At 40.2% G+C, this 23,492-nt stretch overlaps 2 pseudogenes; both read left to right on the plus strand.

Annotated features, from left to right (window-relative positions):
• Nucleotides 1–23,492, plus strand: part of LOC132885990 (titin-like) — a 175,059-nt pseudogene that overhangs the window by 23,152 nt on the left and 128,415 nt on the right.
• Nucleotides 5,415–5,533, plus strand: LOC132898018 (U2 spliceosomal RNA; annotated as a pseudogene).

Here is a 23,492-nt window from a genome sequence, read left to right on the forward strand (position 1 = left end):
AGAAGTTCAGATGATTAAGAGGAGGATATCTGGATGAATGACAGAAAAAAAGATGCCTTTGGCAAGAATGTTTTACTGTGGTTTAATTTAAACTTAAACTGACAAAGAATTGCTTTGCCAACATTATATTAGCTATTTTTGAAATATTGGGTGGTTAAAGCTTGCAGCTGCAGAAAAATCATAATATTCATTTCCCTAAAAAAAATTTGTGAACATTTGGTTCAATACGAACAAAGTACCAAATTTTCATGTCTGTATCAAGAAGTACCAAAACTATTTACTCATACTCAGTCTGAAAAAATGGCATTGATGCATCTATAGTTTGTCAAATAAAATTATTTATAGTGGTGTTTAAAATGTCTCTTTCTACCTCTGTACACTTGAGAATTACTACGTCCTTTGTTTTTTAACCTACCTACATACACGTACATATTTTATTACAGAGAGACCTAAAGCTGTGGTGTCCATAAATCCTGATACACGTGTTCATTGGAGAGTGTGTTACTCTCAGATGTAACACACAGGAAGGAGGAGATTCTCAGAGGTCATACAGCTGGTATAAAAACAAAGATCCACTCTCCACAGAGGGAGGACATGTAGTCTACAGAGTCCACACAAACCCAGAGTTGTTTCTCTGGTCTGTTGGTGACTCTGACCGTGGTTCCAACACCTGCAGAGGACAGGATTCAGAGATCAGTGATGAGATAAGATAGCCTTTTATTATCCCACAAGGGGAAATTTACATTGTTACAGCAGCAAAATATATAAAGAGAAAAAGATAAGGCAGTGAAGAAGGAGTGCAAAAGTACCAAGTATACAAAAAAGGATATTATATATAGGAAATAAACTACAAAATTTAGAGAGAAAAAAATTTAATTTGTATAAATTAACAGGTTTGCAGAAATATAGTTAACATAAGTGTATTACATAGGTTGAATATACTACGTGATACACGGGCGGCACGGTGGTGTACTGGTTAGCACAGTCGCCTCACAGCAAGTAGGTTCTGGGTTTGAACCCAGCAGCCGGCGAGGGCCTTTCTGTGTGGAGTTTGTATGTTCTCCCTGTGTCTGCGTGGGTTTCCTCCGGGTGCTCCAAAGTCCAAAGACATGCAGGTTAGGCTAATTGGTGGCTCTAAATTGACCGTGAGTGTGAATGGTTGTCTGTGACCTGCGATGATCTGGCGACTTGTCCAGGGTGCACCCCGCCTCTCGCCCATAGTCAGCTGGGATAGGCTCCAGCTTGCCTGCAACCCTGTAGGACAGGATAAGCGGCTGCAGATAATGGGTGGATGGATACTCTAGCTGTAAATACACCAAGTCAGAAAATGTTGGGACGGAATGTTGAAATTGAAATTAAAACAAAACAATAATTTGTAAATAAATTTGACCTGCATTGCACTTGAAACGAAACAAAAGCACATTTATTATTATTGTTTGTTTTTCCTCAAAATAAACACTTATTTTGATTTGTGGAACACGTCCAAAAATTTGGGACAGTAAAGCATTTACCACTTTGTAATGTTGCCATTCATTCTCTCAACACTTACAAGATGTTTATGGATGGAAGACACCAAGTGATGAAGCGTTTCAGGTGTTATTTTGTTCTGTTCTTCCTGCAAACAGGTCTTAAGATGTGCAACAGTACAGGGTCGTCACTGTCATACTTTCCACTTCTAAATTCTCCACGCATTCTCTATTGGGGACAGAGGGGACACACCCTCTTCTTCCATAGCCACGCCTTTGTAATGTGAGCAGAATGTGGTTTTGTATTGTCTTGTTGAAATCTCCCTGGAAAAGATGTCGTCTTGAAGGCAGCAGATTTTGCTCCAAAATCTCAGTGTACTTTTCAGCATTAATGCTCAATCACAGAAGTGTAAGTTACCTTTGTCAAGGGCACTGACACAACCCCATACCATGACACACCCTGGCTTTTGGACTTGTTCCTGGTAACAATCTGGATGGTCCAGAGCACACAGTCTCCATTTCTTTCAAAAAAGACCTGGAAGACTGATTTGTCTGACCACAATACACATTTCCACTGTGTGATGGTCCATCCCAGACACCTTTGAGCCCAGAGAAGTTGATGGCTCTTCTGGACACAGTTAACATAAGGCTTCCTTTTTGGGCAGTGAAATTTTAACTGGTATTTGTGAATGTAACTCTGTATTGTAGCTTGACAAAGGTTTGCCAAAGTAATCCCGAGCCCATGTGGTTCTATCAGCAACAGATGAATGGCAGTTCTTGATGCAGTGCTGTGTGAGGGATCGGAGATCACGGGTGTTTAGGATAGGCTTGAGCCCTTACCCTTTACGCACCAAAATTCCTCCAGATTCATTGACTCATTTAATGATATGATGCACCATAGAGGGTGAAATATCAAAATCCCTTCCTGTCTTCCTTTGAAAAACATTGTTTTGAAACATTTCAGTCATTTTCTCACACATTCCTTTACAAACTAGAGATCCTCGGCCCATCTTTGCTCCTCAAATACTCGGCCTTTCCTGGATACTGGTTTTGTCCCAAATCATGATTACAATCACCTGTTGACATCACCTGTTTCAAATCACATCATTATTGAATTATTTTACCTCATTACTAGCCCTAAATTGCCTCCTCCCAACTTTTTTGGAATGTGTTGCAGGCCTGAAACACAGGAATGGATTTATATTAACAAATTAAATGAAGTTGGCCAAGCAAACATGAAATATCTTGGGTTCATTCTGTCTGCAATGAAATACAAGACAAAGTAAATTTAGAAATCACTGATTTTTTTTTTAATTTGCATTTTCCAACTTTTTTTTCAGATTTGGGGTTGGATATGTCACGTTATAATATGCAGTATATATGTTTATAAACAAACATCTGAACTCCATCAAGTGTTGTAAAGTCATATTGATTTTGTTGAATAAAGCAATTTTCATAAACTATGATAGAAAAGGTAATGAGAGTTAAACACATTCACTGTAATGAAAACATGGGTTTAATGTGTTTTAAATAAAAATCATACCTCTGTACCTGGCCCAAGATGTAATCGGAATCAGATTATTTCATTTCAACTTTTTGCAGATTCTTCCAAATTATTGTATTTAAATAAAAATAGTACCTCTGTACCTGGTCCAAGATATCATCTGAATCAGAATATTTCATTTTGTTTCAACGTTTGTAAATTCTTCAATATTATTCTGATGATGTTGCATATATCACAGAAACTCAGATGTGTAGTTCCACTCATCTAACATCTTGATGTAATTCGTAATTATTTATAACATTTCTTGACTGTGTATTTGGTCTTTTGTAGTTACTCTGTGACTCGGTGACCAGGGCTTTGTAAAATAAAGTGCTTCTGTAAGAAACCATAACTACTGACAAATCACTTTCATCACATTCACACAAACTGGAACTGCTCACATCACGATCACCACTTATTGCTGATATAGCTGTTTTTCACAGCCCTGTTCTGCTTCCTTTTACCAGTGACAGAAACATGAGTGTGTAAGAATGAATCATAATGTATATGGTTCATAAAGACTCCAGCCGACATTATCCAGTTCAGTGTGGAAACAGATCATACCTGTTCATAAATATACATTTAAAAAAAAATTATTTTGTTGTTGATAAAAACATGTTTTGGAGATTAGATGATAAATGTTCCACTGTTCTGAAATCATCATGATAGTTTAGATCTTGTATTATTGTTCTACAGCGAGCTCGAAACCTATAGCATCCGTGAATCCTGATAAACAGGTGTTCAGTGGAGACGCCGTCACTCTGAGATGTGACATACAGGATGAAAGTGTCTCTAGCTGGCAGTACAGCTGGTATAAAGATCCTTCACACAGTGGTGTCAGTAGTGAACAGGTGTACACAATCAGTGGTGTTAAAGTGACTCACACAGGTAACTACACCTGTAGAGGAGCAGAGAGAGGAGGCTCACGCTCATCACACTTCAGTGATGCTGTTACACTGGAAGATGTGGGTGTGTGAGTTTGCTTGAGTGAGACATTAAAATGTGCAATTAGATATTCTTAGATTCTCATTATTAAATAAACCTACAAATTAACAATTTTGTATTTCCTGTGTAACAGAGAGACCACGGGCAGTACTGAGTGCATCTCCACAGAGCTGGCTGACTGAAGGAGACTCAGTGACTCTAAGCTGTGAGGTTACAGGCTCCTCTACAGACTGGACATTCAGCTGGTACACAACTGTTCCCTACAGATCCGGATTAACTCAAATAACAAATAGTCGTGGCTATAGCATGTCTGTGGAGCTCCTCTCAGACAGCAGCAGAGGATCTGGAGGCAAATACACTCTCAGTCCTGCTGCTCTGAAACACACAGGAGTTTATATGTGCAGAGGAGAGAGAGGAGAACCAGCCTCTCTCACACAGTACAGCAATCCACAGCCTCTATGGATCACTGGTGAGGAACATGAACAATGGGTTTGGGTTAAAGTTTCTGACTGCAAAGTTGAATTCTGGGTAAAATGTTCTATTTCTATTGCTGTTGGAATTTTGAGATGCTTTGTTGCTGCACACACTGTGTCTCCGATGTGTAAATGTTTTGCCGAGATAAAATACGTCCCGCATTTTACGATTCCGGAGATCGCTGAAGCAAGTGAGCAACAATATCACATGACCACCGTGGGGTGTGTTGGACCTACTTTTAACCAAAACAAGTCGGTGTGGGCAAACATGGTGGACTCGGCTCTCCTGCCAGCTAAAATCCAGCGGAAATGAAAAGGAAAGCCTGCCTAGTGAGTGTAACTGCAAGATAGAGCAAGGTTAGATGATGTGTCATTTTTCTGGACAGATAACTAAATCATTCTAGCTAGCGTTTAGCTATCTTAGCCTTAGAACCCATGAGCTCGACTCCACGGTAGAATGTATGGAGTCATGCACCTAATGTTTTGATCTTACAGAGAAAGAAACAATAACACAAAAGCAGTAACATAGAAAATATATATTTGTCATTTTTTCACTGATCTATTCGTGAAGGTCAACCACAAATTACATCCCTGTGACTCAAAATTCTCCGAGGTCGATGCAGAGTCACAATGTTTTCTGCGCATCATCATCCTGGTGTGACGCAGTTCCATAGTTATGCTAACTGGTTAAAGCTCCCTGCATTCGGCTGTTTCCTGTTTCTGTAGGGCCGTACCGTATACCTTAAGAGGGAGGAAAATGGTCCCATAACAGAGAAAAGCGACCCTCAGGACATCAAAATGATCACATCTTGTCAGCATGATATTGTTCTTGCGAGATGTAGGAAAATGCCATGGATGGAAAATTTTTTTGAAAATTTCAGATCACTTTGCAGTCAGCACCATTAAATAGAGTATGATATGGTGGTGTGAATGTCAGTTAAGATTCATTCAACATTTATTAATATGTATAAGGCAGTTAAAGAACCCTTCACTTCTCGTCCTTTTGGCTAAGATCAAGTGTAGTATTTGTTCTTATCAGTTTAATATCTGATATGTTCTCTAAATGAGCAAGTTTTTGGGCAGCATGGTTTGGCACTGTAGCCTCACAGCAAGAAGGTTCTGGGTTCGAGCCCTGAGGCCGATGGGGGGCCTTTCTGTGTGGAGTTTGCATGTTCTCCCCGTGTCTGCAAGGGTTTCCTCCAGGTGCTCCGGTTGCCCCACAGTTCAAAGACAGGAAGTCAGGTTAACATGGGGCAGCCTTGGGCTGAAGTGCCCTTGAGCAAGGTACCTAACCCAACCCCTAGCTGCTCCCTGGGTGCTGTAATATGGCTGCCCACTGCTCTGGGTGTGTGTGCATGTGTTCACTGCTTCAGATGGGTTAAATGCAGAGGATGAATTTCACTGTGCTTAAGTGTCCATGTGGTAAATGAAGGCTTCTTCTTCTTCTGAATGCTGGTCGAGTTTGGTGACAAGAGCCATGTGCTGTCTTTTTGTTCCGTCTCTGCTCCTCATTTTGTCATTCGTTTATTTTCCCTGATATAAAGAGGACGAAGGAGATGATTGAGGATCTATGGGCTGGAGGGTTTTATTATAAAATCCAGAAAGCCAGAGCAGGTCAACACTAGAGATGTAACTGAATATGAATATATTATTTAGAATGAACAGGGGTGGGTTTCCCAAAAGCCTCTTAAGGCCAAGAGAGTCTTAAATTACCTCGAAAGAGCCATCGTCAAGCTAATATAGCTTTCCCAAACAACTTCGTTGCCTAACTAGTCCTTGAGTTGCTTGAAATTTATGAGAGACCCAGACCACTCGTTCAAAACAAAGAGCGACTCTCTCACAGCCAAATACACAGACTGCGCATGCGCTGTAGAGGGACGCTCACAGTCAGCGGGGGAAACTGGTGTTGAATCTGCTGCCCGTGTTAAATTATTTTTCTTGTTATTATTTTTCTTCACTTTCTGGTGCAAGTACATCCAGTTAATTATTAAATAAATAAGCAAAACTTTATGAATATATTTCAAAATATTATGAAGTTACATATGGACATCTTAATGTCACATTGATATCGCCACATTTTAATCAAATGTAAGTCCATTAGGCGAGTGATTCACTAATTTAGTGTCATAAATGAGACACATTTCTGCACCTCTAACCAGGGCTTTGAACCAGAATTTTTTTCCTATTGGTTCGTTCCGAACAGAAACGGAATTTTAATGTTTCCGGTTTTGGGTTCCACCATTAAATAGACGTTCCCGAACCGGTTAGAACAAAAAAAATTTCGTTCCCGGAATGGTTAATTACGTTCCCTGTCAGCTGTTTAACAAGTGGCTATAAAATTATGTCTCTGTCTCATCCAGCTTAAGCCAAATGTAGGCTAATTCTATTACAACCTTCTTTAAATAAGACAAGAAATAATTCAAAACAATTATTATTTCAAATGTTTGCGATTTGGATTCTCAGTATGTCTTCCCATCTACACAAACAGAAAAAGTGCCAAAAATGAAAGATAATTCATTTCGTGTGTTACCAAAGGCTAGTCAGGCCCTATGCGTTGATAGGCTAACAGAGGTTAACGTCATTTAATGTTCGCGAGCCTCTCATTAACGTGGACAAATATATTGATATCGTGTTTGAAATTGACGTTTTTGAATAACGATAGACTGCAATATTTACCTCTTATTTAAGATGTGGAGACGTGATAGTAGTCCACCCTCCCGCTCTCTCCATTCAGTCAGCGAACGTCACACAGGAAGTGAACCCCAGCGGGTCATAGAAACTTGCGCAGGAGAAGAATGACTTTTTTATTTGTAGGCTACGGAAACTTTGAGGAACGAAATAAAAACCGGTATTAACCGGTTACCATTATTTTTAATAAGCGTTTCTGTTCTGGAACATAAAAAATAATAACGTTTCTGGTTTCGTTTCTGTTCCATGTGAAATAGAAAAAAGTTCCCGGTTTTGTTTTCGTTCCTTGAACCGGTTCAAAGCCCTGCCTCTAACATTGTGTGTGTGTGTGTGTGTGTGTGTGTACGAGAGAGAGAGAGGGGGTTTGACCTGTGTGTAGTGTGTACCAAAGGAGGTTGACTTGACCTCCATAGATAGATAGATAGATAGATAAGGAGGTCAATACAACTTCCTTAGGTACACACTACACACAGGTCAAAACCTCTCTCTCTCTCTGTGTGTGCACGTCTCAGGGAGATCATTGCCCACTCTGCACTGTGGATAACAGTTGAAATAATCCTGATTGCATGATCGGGGGGTAACAGTGAAATGAGCGAGCACGGAGAACACATTTACTTAATTATTTAGCTTATTATTTGCTCATTCTTTCATGTGAACGCTTGTTCATTTAATTAAAAACACGCTTGGAATAAAAATACTGCCCAAAAACAAAATTATTTCATTAATTAATTACCACATTATATTTATAATGCTTCCAGATGATATTATATATTCTCTTATTTTAAACACTTTATATTTCATTAGATTTTGGTTAAAAACGAATGCCATGTGACCTTATCGACTGGATTTGGCAACTACTAATGCCTTCAGCAATGACAGTACAATTGCCTTTAGCAACTACTAATGCCTGTATCAGGGACGCACATTACAAAGATGCTCTTCAGATTCCTTCTTACGAGTGAGCTCAGTAAAACCATGTACAGAGACAATGTTCGTTGCTTAAGAGTCTCTCAACTCACTCTTTAGCTCTAAAGGGCAACATTACTGGAAAACCCACCCCTGATCATGTGTTCTTAACAGATACACAGATGTTAACAGGAGGCACAAGATTCTGGGGTTGTTTGTTTGTTTGCTTTCAGAAAACTTTTCAGAAAGACAGGCCCATAAATACTTCAGGTTTAAACACTAATACAAACACAGATATGGATATTCAGAGGACCACACAGTTACAGATGATGTCATGATGTTAGACTGCTATTAAACACAATACAAATAGCAGAGCTGTAAAACAGGTAAGAGTCCGACACAGTAAAGTACAATATAAGACCAGAGGGAAAATCCAAAAGAGTCATCAAAAGCAAAGGGTCTAAACACAGCAATGGCAATCACAAACTAAACATGGCTCTGAACTTTGCACTGTGTAAATGTATGTGCTGGTCGAATGTAATCTACAATGAGGAAGTGATCTGGAGGTGGTGTGTTCGAGCTCAGCTCATACTGAGATGATGGTGCCCTCTGGTGGTGAGGAGGCATTGCCCTGCTGTCCTGTGTCTGATCATTTTATTCCTTTGCAGCAATTGTAAGACTTTCCTGTGCTCCTCATCCCAGTTTTGATTTTGTCTCTTGGTTTTGACCTTTACCTTTTTGCAGTGTTTATGATTCTGGATTATCTGGGGTTAAACTTTTCTGTGTTATGACCCATGCTATGGACTGTGGCTTTAATTACTGGATTAATAAACAGAATTCTGAACACACATGCACTTACTGTATATCCTTATTGCATATTGCACTGATTCTTATTTACATGACTCTCTTCTCTGTTTAAGGTGAATCTCCTCCAGTCTCTCTGATCATCAATCCCAACAGAACTCAACACTTTACTTCTGACTCTCTCTCACTGAGCTGTAACTCTACTGACCAGAGTCGTTCTACTGGATGGACGGTGAGACGATACACACACAGTGAGGGAGTGTTAGATTGTTCTCCATGTAAATTCAGCTCCCTCTCCACATCCTACACTGGAGTTTACTGGTGTCACTCTGAATCTGGAGAAAACAGGAATCCTGTTAACATCACAGTGCAGGGTGAGTCTTCATGTAGTGTGTTTATTATTAAAGGAAAAGGGAAATGTTTCATTGAATATTCAGAACTCTGAGTTTCCAACTGGGAAAAACTGTTCAAGACGACAAAAAACATATGGAATTTTTTCTCTCAGTACATTCCCTGTGTAACACCCGTCCCATGTAGCTAATTGGATATATCTAGTGTTGTAGTACTATGGGCGAGGTCCTGGGTACATATATCTGTGGTTTAACATGAAAGGGACAAATGAAATGAACTTACCAGTGTTCTGAATGGTTAACTTGATAATGAAATGCTGAATTATTTGGCGGTGCCTCCACTTAGCAGAAAAATACAATAAGTTTTCACCTATTTTGAATCCCACTAAGAATTATGTTAACTTATTACCCTTTTTACTCAAACACCCCTTCATCAAATATACACATGACACACACACACTTTAAATCCAAATTGTGAATTTAGTTAACACAAATGTAAATAATAACAATTAAAGATAGTACAAAAATGTTGAATAGACCTGAATGAGCTTACCTTTAGAATTTCTCAGAAATTATTGTTCTTGTTAATTTACCACTTTTTACACCTTTAGTCTTACCTAACAGGCCCACCACTCACACACACTCTGCAACAAAATGAAATAATGTCTCTCTTTGAAAAAGCAAAAAAATAAAAACCCGTTGCAGGCCTGAGTTGTTGCTTGGGAGCGTGGAGACCTAAAACAAAATGGCCGCTTCACTTGTACAACACAAGCAAAAGAAAATAGCAGTGCACTAATCTATAGTTAATTACTCACAAGTCTTGGAGAGGATAAAGGGAAAAAGAGGGCTGAAACTGGCTAGATGATGAGAGAGGGGGTAACGATGATACCGGGGGTACTGGCAACCCAGTTCACTAAGGCAAACTTGGCACGAAGCACATCTACCCATCCAAAAGGGTCCAAGGATGACTTCCTGGTCCACAGTCTGATAGATGTCATTATCTCTATTGACAGCATAGATCAAAACGAAACATTACACAATATACACAAAGGTTAGTTTTACCTTCGGCAAGAGATATGATGTCTGATACAGCTTAATGAGACTCTGCATCCATCCACGTTTCCACTGTCTTCTACAGCTCGTCTGTTTACCCCTGACTGAGCCCTGTTATTCACAGGATGGGGTTTCCTCTATATCGCGCCTCTATGCACCTCTTACTGGCTAATCAACGAATAAACAACCAGTGTGATTGAATAAACCCAAGATTGTCAACCTTATTCCCTGCAAGGCTGGGTTGTACCTAACACGCTTTCTATGTGCAAATCAAACAAACTTTCTCCAGTGACCTGAATTACATCAAACAATATGACAAAGATGAATCGATCAGCTTATAATGATTTTAATTATTTAACTGTATTTAACTGTTTTACTGAACGTGTTTTTTTTTATCAGAGTGACTTTTTAAACATTAAAGCTTATTTAATTATTTACACATTTCTTTGTCTCCGTCTTAACTGAAATCTTTTAAGACCGGGCTACACCTGTAATTTCTGTAATTCTGAGTATGGATATGTTTATGCTGTTACTTTCCAGACTGAGTACGAGTCCATGCTTACAGATACCCACACTGATAATGAAATGAGTATTTTATTGAGTATTAATCAATCAGGGATGTCACAAAGCATTTTATTTCTCTCGATGTTGATTGCTGCTGTGTGCAGTGAACTCATTGTGCTTGGTTTCTGATTAATATGTTCTGGTATTAAAACAGTGTTTGTAATAGAGAGTGCAAGGTGGCAACCTGAGTCATATCCGTGAGTTTGGTGATTAGAAATGTCCTGTGAATTTCACCTTCACTCAAGTAAAGTGTAGACGGTGTGGAGCGAGGGGAAAGGAAGTGTACATGGCTCAGTGCTGTCATGTGTGACAGTTTCTCTACACACTCTCTTCACTGTTCACTCTCACAGATAACTTTGTGCTGCCATAACTAATGGCACCTTCTGTTTGTATACAGATTTACACATTCAATATCGATCAGTGAGAGAAAATATTTATTTTGTAAATGTGGTTTTCTGTGTTGTAGATGGTGATGTGATCCTGGAGAGTCCTGTCCATCCTCTGACTGAGGGACATCCTCTGACTCTACGCTGTTTATATCGAAACCCAAAGCCCTCAAACCTCCGAGCTGATTTCTATAAAGATGGATCAGTCCTCCAGACACAGACTACAGGAGAGATGATCATCCAGAAGGTCTCAAAGTCAGATGAAGGTTTCTACCACTGTAAACACCCAGAGAGAGGAGAGTCACTGAAAAGCTGGGTCTCAGTCAGATGTGAGAAACTTTTAAATATTCACTTTAATACAACTGTGACCTAATGTGTTGAACACAGTATCTTTATATCATGTAATCTATCGGGCTTAGTTTATCGAAGTCTGTGTACAATATGCTGTTACACTTGTTCACACAGGTGTTAATTTATTTATACTTCAGATTGAAATAAAACATACAAACATTTCAAGAATAAAACATTATAATTATTTTATTTATGGGCAGGTCCATCACGTGTAGAAGCTCCATTCTCAGTGCTCATGCTGATCTGCAGTGTCGTGACAGCCTCTCCGTATCTGCTGGCGACCATCATTCTGCTGGTCAAATGTTACAGAGCTCGAGGTAAGAACTCTTTCAGTATGTTTCACATCATGATCAGACTAACTTTGAGTAGTCGAGAACAACATTTTCACTTTCACAAAAATTATTTGACTCACTGTTTTTCATTTTAAAAGCAAAAATCCACACTTGAGTGTTAAAGCACTTGTTCTAAAATGCTCGAACAATAAGATTTAAATGTAAGTTTGATATCAAACAAGCACATCTGTTTCTGAGAGTGAATTTACATGACAGATACTTCAAGTGGAGTTACATTTTCACTTCATTAATAAAGTACATTATGAATAAATAAAATAGTGCAGAAGAGTGTTTCATATGCAGATGTCACTTTTCACTTCACTGTCATTAATAAACATTAAAACAAACACCCTTTAAACTGTGTTTAAGATGAGATCAAATAGTTTTGTTAATTTTCTGCCATAAACACAAAAACTATTAAATGAATTTTTTAATGTCTTTCACAGCTCACACTGTTGAAGAGAGAATTGAGAATGCAGTCATAGAGGAGTGAGCAAAGTTCATCAATAAAAAGAGGATGCATTTACTGTAAAATAATTATGTCTTCTTCAGGGTTTTCTGAGGATTTTAAAAGAATCCTGATTTGTCATTTTAAATGTTAATTTTAATAGCTGGCTAAAGTCAGAGCAGTTGGTGAAAAGCCCAGTGATACTGGAGTTAAAATAAGTGAAGCTTTGTGTATCTGCAAAATAAAAACTAGTTAATTGACTTATCTGAAACATGGTGGGGAACTAACATTGTGTTTTATGTTCCCAGTAGGGCTGAACGATTTTAAGAAAACATTGAATTGTGATTTTTCTGGCAGATATTGCGATTTCGATTTCAACCACGATTTTTTTTTTTCTTTAAATCAAGTTTCAGTGCAAATTAATTCATACAATGAATTCCATAAAGCTAATGCAAGAATGAAAACTGAGGTCAACAGATTTCAAATGTAGGCCTGTTTATTAACATTGAGTGCCTGAGGAACAAGTTATAATAACTTAAAATAAAAAGAGAGCCATCTTTCTTAAACTTTTGCTTCTTTTATTTTTCCCATCTACAACATATCAGACATAAAAGGTTGATCAATGGCTCAGCAGCATCAAAATATTGCACTTTTGTAAAAGAATGTACATAAGCATTATAAATTATAACTAGAGCCAACAATTCCCCTGTGGGAAATTGTGAGAGTGATGCAGTGGCTATTGCAGGAGCTGCACTGTACTATGTGAATGTGTGACTTGCCATTATGCTACAAGCCTGTGTCTCTCTGAGAGGGAGCAGCCCCTCCCTCGTGTGTGTGTGTGTGAGAGAGAGAGGGAGAGCGAGCATCCCCTCCCCCACCCGCACGCTGCGCTTAGAGACACAAAGTGAAGGATTCTCTCCGAGCGCTCCCTCCAAACGGGGATTTACACGAAAACGGAAGGAGATATTCACAAAATTCTTTCACACTGAGTGCCACAAGGCTTTCCTGAACACATAGATGTAATTTTTGTCTGTAGTGTAAAAAAATGAGGACAATTTATTGACGAAACAAAACATGGGTCAGTTTAGGAGCACTGTGAAAAACCGCGGCTTTGACGATCCCAAAATCGTGTTGTCCGAGATCGCGATTTTCGGTCGAAAACGATAGATCGTTCAGCCCTAGTTCCCAGTATTAGTTCTCCCACTACTGTATTTGTCCTGCTGTGTTCTGTGTGAGATTAGCTCTAGATCTGTGTTTCCCAACCGGGGGTACGCGGCGCACGGGGAGATTTTTTTTTTTAAGGCGTCACACAAAAAAGTGTAGTCCCAATAACTCAGCTAACTCGTAATATGTGGACAACAGAATGTCTGCTGTGGAATTTAGTAATAGGCTATTTATTTAATAAAATTTCCAAGATGATAAATATTCTCAGCAATGTGTCATGTCGAGCTCATCAATAAAATGGTATGTTTGCGCTACAACTCATTTCCCCGGGAAGACAATGACCTGTGACACAAAATACAAAAACATAGCAACCGATAATGTCTACAAAAAGTCTGGCTGCTACCTGCAGATGGATAAATGGTTAAAATGTCCAGTTTCTCTGGATCCAGGAGGGGGTTTGGAGGAGACAGCAGAGAAACACAAGAAAGAGGCCAAAGCTAAACCTAGGCAGTACAATGAAAACTACATTTTGTGTGGTTTCACCACGTCTACGTCTTCGGAACTACCGCAGCCTCAGTGTTTCTTCTGTGGTGAAATTCTGGCTAACAGCACAATGAAGCCAGCCCATTTGCAGCGACACCAGAGCACCAAGCACCCTGCAAAAGTAGGGAAAACTGAAGAGTACTACAAACGAAAGCTGTCAGAATACAATGATGAAAACCACAAATGTGTGGAGCAAAGCCCTGGAGGCATCTTACGCCGTCTCGCTGCTTGTGGCACAAACAAAAAAATCCTCATTCAATTGTTGAAGAACTAATTCTCCCTGCAGCGACTCGTATGGCTGGAATTATGATAGACAAAAAAGCAGCAAATACATTCAAGAAAGTTCCCCTGTCAAACAACACTGTGGCCTGTTGGATTGATGATATGGCTCTTGATATTGTGGGACAAGTCGTGGGCAAAATAAAACAAGTCGGTCAGTTCGCTTTGCAGCTGGATGAAATGACAGATGTGAGTGGAGAAGCGCAGCTCCTGGCCTTCGTTCGTTACAAAGATGTGTCGGACATAAACGAGCATATTTTGTTTTGCAAAAGACTGCCAGGAAAGACAACCGGGGGAAAAATGTTCCAGGTTATTGACAGTTTTTTCAAAGAACACGATATACAGTGGAAACAATGCAGCCACATCTGTACTGATGGTGCGGCTGCAATGACGGGGAGCGTGAAGGGACTGTTCGGACAAGTGAAAAAGGTAAACCCCGACATTAAATGGATGCATTGTATTATTCATCGGGAAGCTCTGGCTAGTAAGAGAATGAGCCCTGATCTAAATGCTGTTATGGATGACGCTGTGAAGATGAGAAACTTCATCCAATCCCGGCCACTGAATCACAGACTGTTCGAAACTCTTTGCCATGAGAGCAGCGCGCAACACGACCAGCTACTGCTTCACACAGATGTCCGCTGGCTGTCTCGTGGAAAAACGCTACTGAGGCTTTATGAACTTCGCAGTGAAGTTTTTGCGTTTTTGAAGGAGCAGCTGCACCCTCTTGCTGTGGTGTTTGAGGATGCCAATTGGGTGGCACGCCTGGCATATCTCGCTGATGTGTTTACCAAACTCAACGAGCTCAACCTCTCACTCCAGGGCAAGGAGTCACACAACCTGAGGATGTACGAGAAAGTGGAAGGGTTCACAAAAAAGCTCAATCTGTGGCAAAGGAAATGTGAGGAGGGTGATATGAGCCACTTCCCATTACTTCATGCACATCTTGCCACTACTGATGTCACCAGGGCTCCAGTGGTGAAACAGGTGGAAGAACATCTATCCAAACTCAACTCAGACTTTAACCAGTACTTTCAGGATATTGACAAAAAGTCAGAAAGCCTGGATTGGGTGAGGGACCCATTCACTGCAACTGAGAGCAGCAACAAGCTTCCTGCAAGGCTGCAGGAGCAGCTGCTGGATGTGTCTCCTGACCGGGGCCTGAAAGTGGCACATAGAGAAAAGACATTGACAGAGTTTTGGTGTAATGTGGAGAAGGAATATCCTGAATTGGGAAAACATGCAATGATTGAACTTTTACCTTTTGGATCAACATACATGTGTGAGGTGACATTCTCAGCTCTGACACACACAAAAACAAATAAGAGGAACAGGCTGGATGTGGAGAACAGCCTGCTAGCAGCTGTTTCCATACTGTCCCCAGATCTAGCAAAGCTGATGAAAGACAAGCAAGCTCAAGTGTCTCACTAAAGACCAGATTATACTACAGTAGTGAGTATTTTGAGAAAGGTTTTGTTTCAGATATTAAACAATAAAAATGCCTGTTTATGGAAGACTGTTTATGGAGGACACTCCAGTTTTGTGATGAATGTTACATGAGTTATGTTAATGTACTCTTAAAAAAAAAAAAAAAAAAAGAGAAATGTTACTTGTTAAAGTTAGATATAACAAAAGGAAGGTTATTTTGATTTAGTATTTATACTATTTTGGTAAATTATTTATATTCCAAGAAAACATATTCTTTATTCTTATGTTGAATTAAGTTGAGGTTAAAAACAGAGAGAGAGAGAAAGCCTGAGAATTTTATGTTCACGTTAAGGAGATTAAATAAAATGATTTTCATGTAATAACCACTGTATTATGCTCTACTTTTGGAGAATCAACGTGCATGTGTGAGGGGGTACTCGTGGTGTGACAAGAAGGCTCAGGGGGTACTCAAGACAAAAAAGGTTGGGAAACACTGCTCTAGATGAATTAGGCCAAAAAAAAAAAAAAAAAGTGTGTTTCCGGTTACGTAGGTTTCAAAACTAGGGTCGGTAGGCAGGCTTTTTTTTTTGAATTTTTTTTTTCAAGATGGCTGCCATAACCTATATTTAGACAGGAATAATTTCACAAAATATAATGAATTTCTTTGCAGGTCACCTGAGTTACCACCTTCTGATGAATCTGATGCAGCATGAGACACCTTTTAACATGAATTTTTCTGTAAATATAACAGCTCAATACACCATGAGAGAGAGCAGCCCCGCCCCTCTCTGCTCCCTGAGTGCAGCTCGTCGCCTTGGTAACGGTGCAGGGAAAAGGCACAATATAACAAGCAAAGAGCGCTTTTTCTCAGAGTTCCCTCTCCTCGAACAACGCTGATTTACACGGAAACGAAAGGAGCTATTCATAAAATTCTTTCACATTGAGTGCTACAAGGCTCCCATGAACACATTAATGTATTTTTTTTGTCCCTAGTGTAAAAAATGTGGACACTAGAGTGAGTTAAAAACAAGTGACTTTTCTGATTTTGCAGTAAAAGCACTGCCACGTTTATAACGGGAGTCTATGGGAGAGCACGGCTGTCCTCTCCTTACTTTCAGGCTTCTCATTCAAAAACTGTAAATCCTATCGCTCAGGGAGACACTTGTCTTGATTCACACAATGTGTGACTACAACTTTTGAGAAAGTTGTGTGTGTAGAGTGAAAATTGTGGCTGAGAAAACAGTTTAAATGAGAAAATTAGAGCTTTTTTTTTCAAGCTGCCTACACTCTAAATAAATGCCATAGACCCCCATTATAAAGTCTGAATTTCTCCATATTTGCTCATGGTGTTTGATCTGTGACTGATCAAAAAGTATAGAACCCAGCAAAAAAGTTGAATGCCAGATCCACACAGGAGAATTTTGTCTCCGTTTTAAAGTTTGAATCATGTCTCTAGGTGAAAGACAAAATAAGCGTTCTCTCTGCTTCTGTTCCCTCCGCCGGCCCCGACACACTACTGCCTCCGCCGAGTGCGCGCGCACACCGTATGTCGGGGCCGCGGATGAGTTACTCTCCCCTGATCAACGAAGTCAGCGGGGAATTTGTGGTTATTATCAGTACAAACAGCGCGAATTACAACTTAAATGAGTGTGGTTCAGTTTGACATTATTGTCGGTCCGTTAGATAAACATTTAATTTTATTAAAATCGAAAATTAATATTTAGAGCCTGTGGGCTACAAATAAGTCATTAAAGTAGCCGGCTGGACTTAATTGTGTAGTCGGCTGTATGGCCGGCAGCCGGCGCTTGTGGAAAGCCCTGATTTTCCCAGTGAGTGACAAAAACTTCCGGTTCACGCGGTTGGGTTATATGTAAAAGTCGCGACTGGGAAAAAAACGAAAAAAAAGTTTAGGGTCGGGCGGTACGGATTAGGGTCGGTCGGGTAACTGGAAAAACACTTTTTTTGGCCTTACGAGGAGTAGACTTACAATCTGTTAGATACTGTTATATTTTGTTTGACTTTTCAGCTGTGTGAAGTTTAATTGTCGTTGTTTGAGAAGATTTGTGGATGAAATTTGATCAATTAAATAAATGCATCATTATCAATGCACTGAATTACTAACCTGCTAGCAATCATGTATCATATGAAGCAATACACTGAGAAAACTCTTGTGCCTTTGCCAATATCAGCATTTTTACTATTTTGTATTTTTATACAGTGATGTACTGGCATTAAAACATTTACTGAGCCAAAATAATAAAAATTTTCACCAAGACAATGTTTACTTTATTTCAATTGCTTTTATTTCATGTTTTAAACCCCCTTCTGCTGCTGTATCGGTGTCTTTTCATTGTCTTATAGTGTCTGTTGTCTCCTGCTGTAACACTGGAATTTCCCACATGGGATTAATAAAGTGTTCTCTCAAAAGCAGATACAGGAACTGGACCCTGCAGTATTATTCAGTGTAAGCAGAGGATCTCAGTGCAGTAAAGTTCAGGACTAAATGAGGAATCAAAGAGAAGTGTTATTACTCTGACTGCATCTCTATACACAGGAAATTAACATTACAGCAGCAGCAGTGATTCAGACAATTAAAGCTACTCATGAAGTGAATTACAAGATTTCACTGTTAAACCCTGCTAGATAACTTCCCAGTCCTGGCAGAGGAATTAAATTGTCAGGATTAGAGGTTTGTGAATCAAGCTTGTATCAAAAGCAATGCTGTATATGAGCACAAACAGTCTACACAACTGGGGAGAATTTTTGAAAGGTGTCTGCAGGGAAGACAATCTCACACTTCCTCCAAGAGAAAATTGCAACAAGAAAATAGTTTCATGCATATTTTACTGTCTGAATAAACATTTATTCCCTTTTGTTACTGGAAGAAGTCATGCTACACCACCAGCAGCCAGCAGAGGGCAATAGCAGCACACAGACCATTCAGGAGAATTCAGTTACCCAAAATTCTCCAGGTTGATGATCCTGGATTACCTGCACCTGCCAGGCAGGATACTTAAAGCCAGCCTTTCACACAGCCATCTGTCATCCCTTTGTAGAGAGGTGTCTGGCATGGTATGTCAGGTCTTTACCCAAGGAAAGGTTAAAAGGGGAAAACAAAAAATGGAAATAAAAATGAAAACATATTTGAAAAGGAACTGAAAGGAAAGGCAGGAAGAAAGAAGGGACTAGAAATAATTAATGCTTGGCCCAGAAAGAAAAAGACCAATTTATACTGTAAATCCGAGCTTGGTGCGCACCTCTCCAGAAATCTAGCAACATAGTGCGTTAATGTAGGCCGCAACAACTGTGATTGGTTGGTCTGCTTCGTAGCATCACATTTCCGACGACTCATTCTTTTCTGCAAAAATCAGAAAGCTTATATTATTGCATGAAAATAAGCTTAAAAGTGTGAGGCTCTATAATGATTGTAGCTCATTATAATGTCCAGTTTAATCCTGCATCTAAACCTGTGGATTTAAAGACTGTGGCATTATTTTCGTAACTAGTTCCTGACTGTGCAGTGGGACTTTCATTTCAAGCTACTCATAGTGCTGAATACAGATGTGTTAAAGCACTTCAGGAATACTTTTAGTGAGAATTCACTTGGTTTATCGTTGAATAATATATGCTCAAGTAAAATATCAGGAAATTTGTTTCAAAACAACAGTGTGTGTTATTTTCTGTTTATTATTCCTACAGTGAAATATGGAGCTCATGTAACCCAGTGACAACAAAGGGTTAAAAAATGTAAATGTATTAATATAATGTTCCTGTTTTCTGTGTCGAACAAAGAGAGATGATCAGCCATATAGTTTTACTGTTTTCTCATCTGACCCAACAGAGAGATGATCAGCCACTCAGAGCGCATAGTTGGTCAGGTCCTGCCTTAATTGAACATGATTGACAGGTCATGACACATCTGCATGATCAGATCTGTGTGTGAGACAGAGAGATGATGTGCTTGTGATGAGAAAGTTAAAAGTAAAATAAAAAGGTTAAAAAAAAAAAGTATTTACAAGCTGATTAGTCAAAACAGCAGATCACTGACATGTGTTGAGGTGACCTGGAGTTTGGAAAGTCCTGTTTTTCTCTCTCCATCTGTTTCAGTAAACTAGTAATATTTTGCTAATTGTGTGTGTGGCCCTGTACGACCTGCATGTAACTGAGTTTGGTGGAAGCAGGGCCCAGAGCCAAAGTTACTGATTTCTGAGGTGGTTTGAAGCAGTAATATTAATGCTACTGATATAGTTACAGTTAATAGTACAAAATGTGAGAGATATTAAATTGCTATGTTGTCTATTATTATTGTTATAATCTTGAGGATGTAAATGTTAGAAAAATGTAAAATCTCAGTATTAACATTTTACTGTGGAAAATGTGTTATTAGGGATACATCAATTGTGAAATGCTTGATCAATAGCGGTATTTAAAATAATAATTTGACCAATATGAATGTTTGGCCGACACCGGTGTGCATCCCTAGTTGTTAATACTAAAGGTACCTTCACCAGTGAGCACTGCAAATATCAGCAGAGCCATACTGTATGGAACATGTAATCTGACATGTATACTGCCGATTTTTTGTAATATTTGAGTGAGGTAAAGCTTCATGCTACTGAGCAATTCCAGCGTTATGGACGTGACACTTGAACTCAAAATGGCAACAAATGACCCAGTGCATGTTTTATTGTCTCCCAGTATTTAAACAGGTGTTGCATATTTTAAGGCTGTACCATACTGGAGAAGTGACAGAACAAGAACAATTCCCATAGTACAGCTAGGGCATGCCAGAAAATGCCAATAAAAGATGCGTTATGGATGTGACAGAAAAAGTACCACTTTTCTTGGGTGACTGTACATTTTTATCAAACTCTGTGAAATTGTAAACCTAATGTCGAAATGGAGATATCCATTTGATAGAGGGGTCCAAGGTGAATATTAAAAAATCTTTGTTTAAAATATTTTGTATTTCATGCAGAGTTTCGGAAGGAAAAGTCAGCGTTATGGATGTGACGAAATTCCGTTATGGATGTGACGCGTCTGAAATGGACATGGCATATGTTTAGAAAATCAGCAATTTAACCACCATAACCCTTTGAAAAACACTCTAAATATCAGCTAAAACTATCAAAGTTCTTAAATAATATTTAGGATGGCTATTGTTTTGCTGTTTTGTGGATTTTAGCATACATTTCTGTGGCTTGTGGCAATAATATAGAATTGTACATGATCAAAGTTGATTTTAGCTTGGGTTTTACATTATAAGAAAGAAAGACTGACATATTAAGGCGAAGGGAACACTTCTTGTGACAAACTGGTTCAACTTATTCACATCTGTAAAATACAGGCCTAGGTGATATCTCTGGGAGTGGTTTTGATGTATTACATGTTGCTTTATTTTTGCATGGTGAGGTTGACATTTACATGGAATTGCCCTACTGTCACAGTAGCTATGCTATTAGTTTTGTTTAATCAGTACAAAAGTGTACAAATGTATGCTAGTGTTAGAGTATTGATTTAGATACTGATGGAGAAGTATATAATACACTTTAATACAAACTTTAAAAAGATGTCAGAACAAGTGAACCAAGGAGAGAAAGATGAAGTGAAAACCAGGAAGAGAAAGAGTTTTGACAGAGGAAGAAAAGGAAATGTAGTGCCTCTTTAGCATGTACTGACTAATGTGAGAGGTGGCTAACCTCATCTCATTATCTCTAGCCACTTTATCCTGTTCTACAGGGTCACAGGCAAGCTGGAGCCTATCCCAGCTGACTACGGGCGAAAGGCAGGATACACCCTGGACATCATACAGCTGCCACAGACAACCACTCACATTCACACCTACGGTCAATTTAGAGTCACCAGTTAACCTAACCTGCATGTCTTTGGACTGTGGGGGAAACCGGAGCACCCAGAGGAAACCCACGTGGACGACATGCAAACTCCGCACAGAAAGGCCCTTGCCGGCCACTGGGCTCGAACCCGGACCTTCTTGCTGTGAGGCAACAGCGCTAACCACTACACCACCATGCCGCCAGTGGTTAACCTCATCTTATCATCTCTAGCCGTTTTATCCTGTTCTACAGCATCGCAGGCAAGCTGAAGCCTATCCCAGCTGACTACGGGAGAAAGGCGGGGTACACCCTGGACAAGTCGCCAGGTCATCACAGGGCTGACACATATGCCGCTTTTCCACTACAAACGCGGCTGAGTTGGGCTGAGCCGTGCCGTGCTGAGTCAAGCTGAGTGGGGCTGTTGGAGTTGCATTTCGACTACAACCGTGCTGGCTGGAAGTGGGTGGACACATTGGGTGGAGTTAGCGAAAGTGGGTGGACGTCACATGATGTCGTTAGGCGGCGCAAACAGTGACAATCAGTGATATTTTAAGCGGTAGTCTCACGACCCGGATAGTAAACAATAAACATGGAGGACATGGAGTCGTTAGTGTTGCTGGTCTTGGTGCTGTGGCTTGTTGTCACTGACAATGCCAACAGATACTGGCAAGAGCGTATAGATGAGGCGAGGCGCATAAGGCTTCAGAAATTCTCGTAATTCGTAATTATTATTCTTCCGGGTTTACGGTGTTTACAGATCCCAGCATGCTCGCGGGGCATTTGTGGGCGTGTGAGGACACTGCTCCTCACCAATCAGTGCACAGGGGAGTGTCTCCTCATGCCCCTAGCCCCACTCGGCTCGGTTTGGCTCGCTTCAGCCCCACTCAAAAACGGTGCGAGTTTTGGGTGCTAAACAGGGCTGAAGCGAGCGGAGTCATGCTGCTCTGAGATAGTCGAAACGTGAGCCATGTCGGGCTGAAGTGAGCTGAAAAAGGGTAGTGGAAAAGGGCCAATAGACACAGACGACCATTCACACCTATGGTCAATTTAGGCTACGTTCACACTGCAGGCTGAAGTGACTCAAATCCGATCTTTTCGCCCATATGTGACCTGTATCCGATCTTTTATTCACAATATGAACGACACAGATCCGATTTTTTCAAATCCGACCCAGGCCGTTTGGATATGTGGTCCTAATTCCGATTCCTATCCGATCTTTTCATATGCGACTTCAGTCTGAACCGCCAGGTCGCATTCATCCGACTTACACGTCATCAACAAGCCACAAACGTCACTATTCTGCGCTGAAGTAGGCGGCGGGTCTCTGAAAAAAAGTTACAACAACATGGCGCATAATCACGGGCGCAGATAGAAGGTGGGACTTGTCCCACCCAGATTTAAATTCACCTCGCTCGGTCCCCCCCACTTATAGGGAGGAAAAAACGCCTATGCTGTCTTTCTTTGCATAAGGCAAACCTCACGGAAAAATCAAAAGACTAATTACCATTTGGTTTATTGAGGTGCACGGCAGTGTATACATAGTTGCAACAACTCACATAAAACAAAACAAAGACTGATATTTGGTTGGTTGAGCTGCGCAGACTGCACAGGTTGCGAGCTCGAGCTTGGTTGCTATGGTAACCCACAACGAGTTTGACAGGCATATCGGGGTTGGGGTTGGTTTGCTGGCAGCTTTGTCCCCCCCAGTTTTTTGTCCCCCCCAGTTAAAAAAACGTATATGTGCCCCTGCGCATGACATCAATGCGAGGGACGCTTTGGGCTGTGAAGGTTCTGAATCTTCTCAATGGAAGGACGCAGAGGTTAGGGAGCTGATTTCCATTTGGGGGGATGCAGCTATTCAAGCTAGATTGGATGGGTCATACCGCAACTGGGCGGTTTTACTTCCGTAAACACTGGCCATGCTCACTGCGTGTG

The sequence above is a fragment of the Neoarius graeffei genome, chromosome 1 (genome assembly GCF_027579695.1).
Source record: "Neoarius graeffei isolate fNeoGra1 chromosome 1, fNeoGra1.pri, whole genome shotgun sequence".
Taxonomy (NCBI): Eukaryota; Metazoa; Chordata; class Actinopteri; order Siluriformes; family Ariidae; genus Neoarius; species Neoarius graeffei.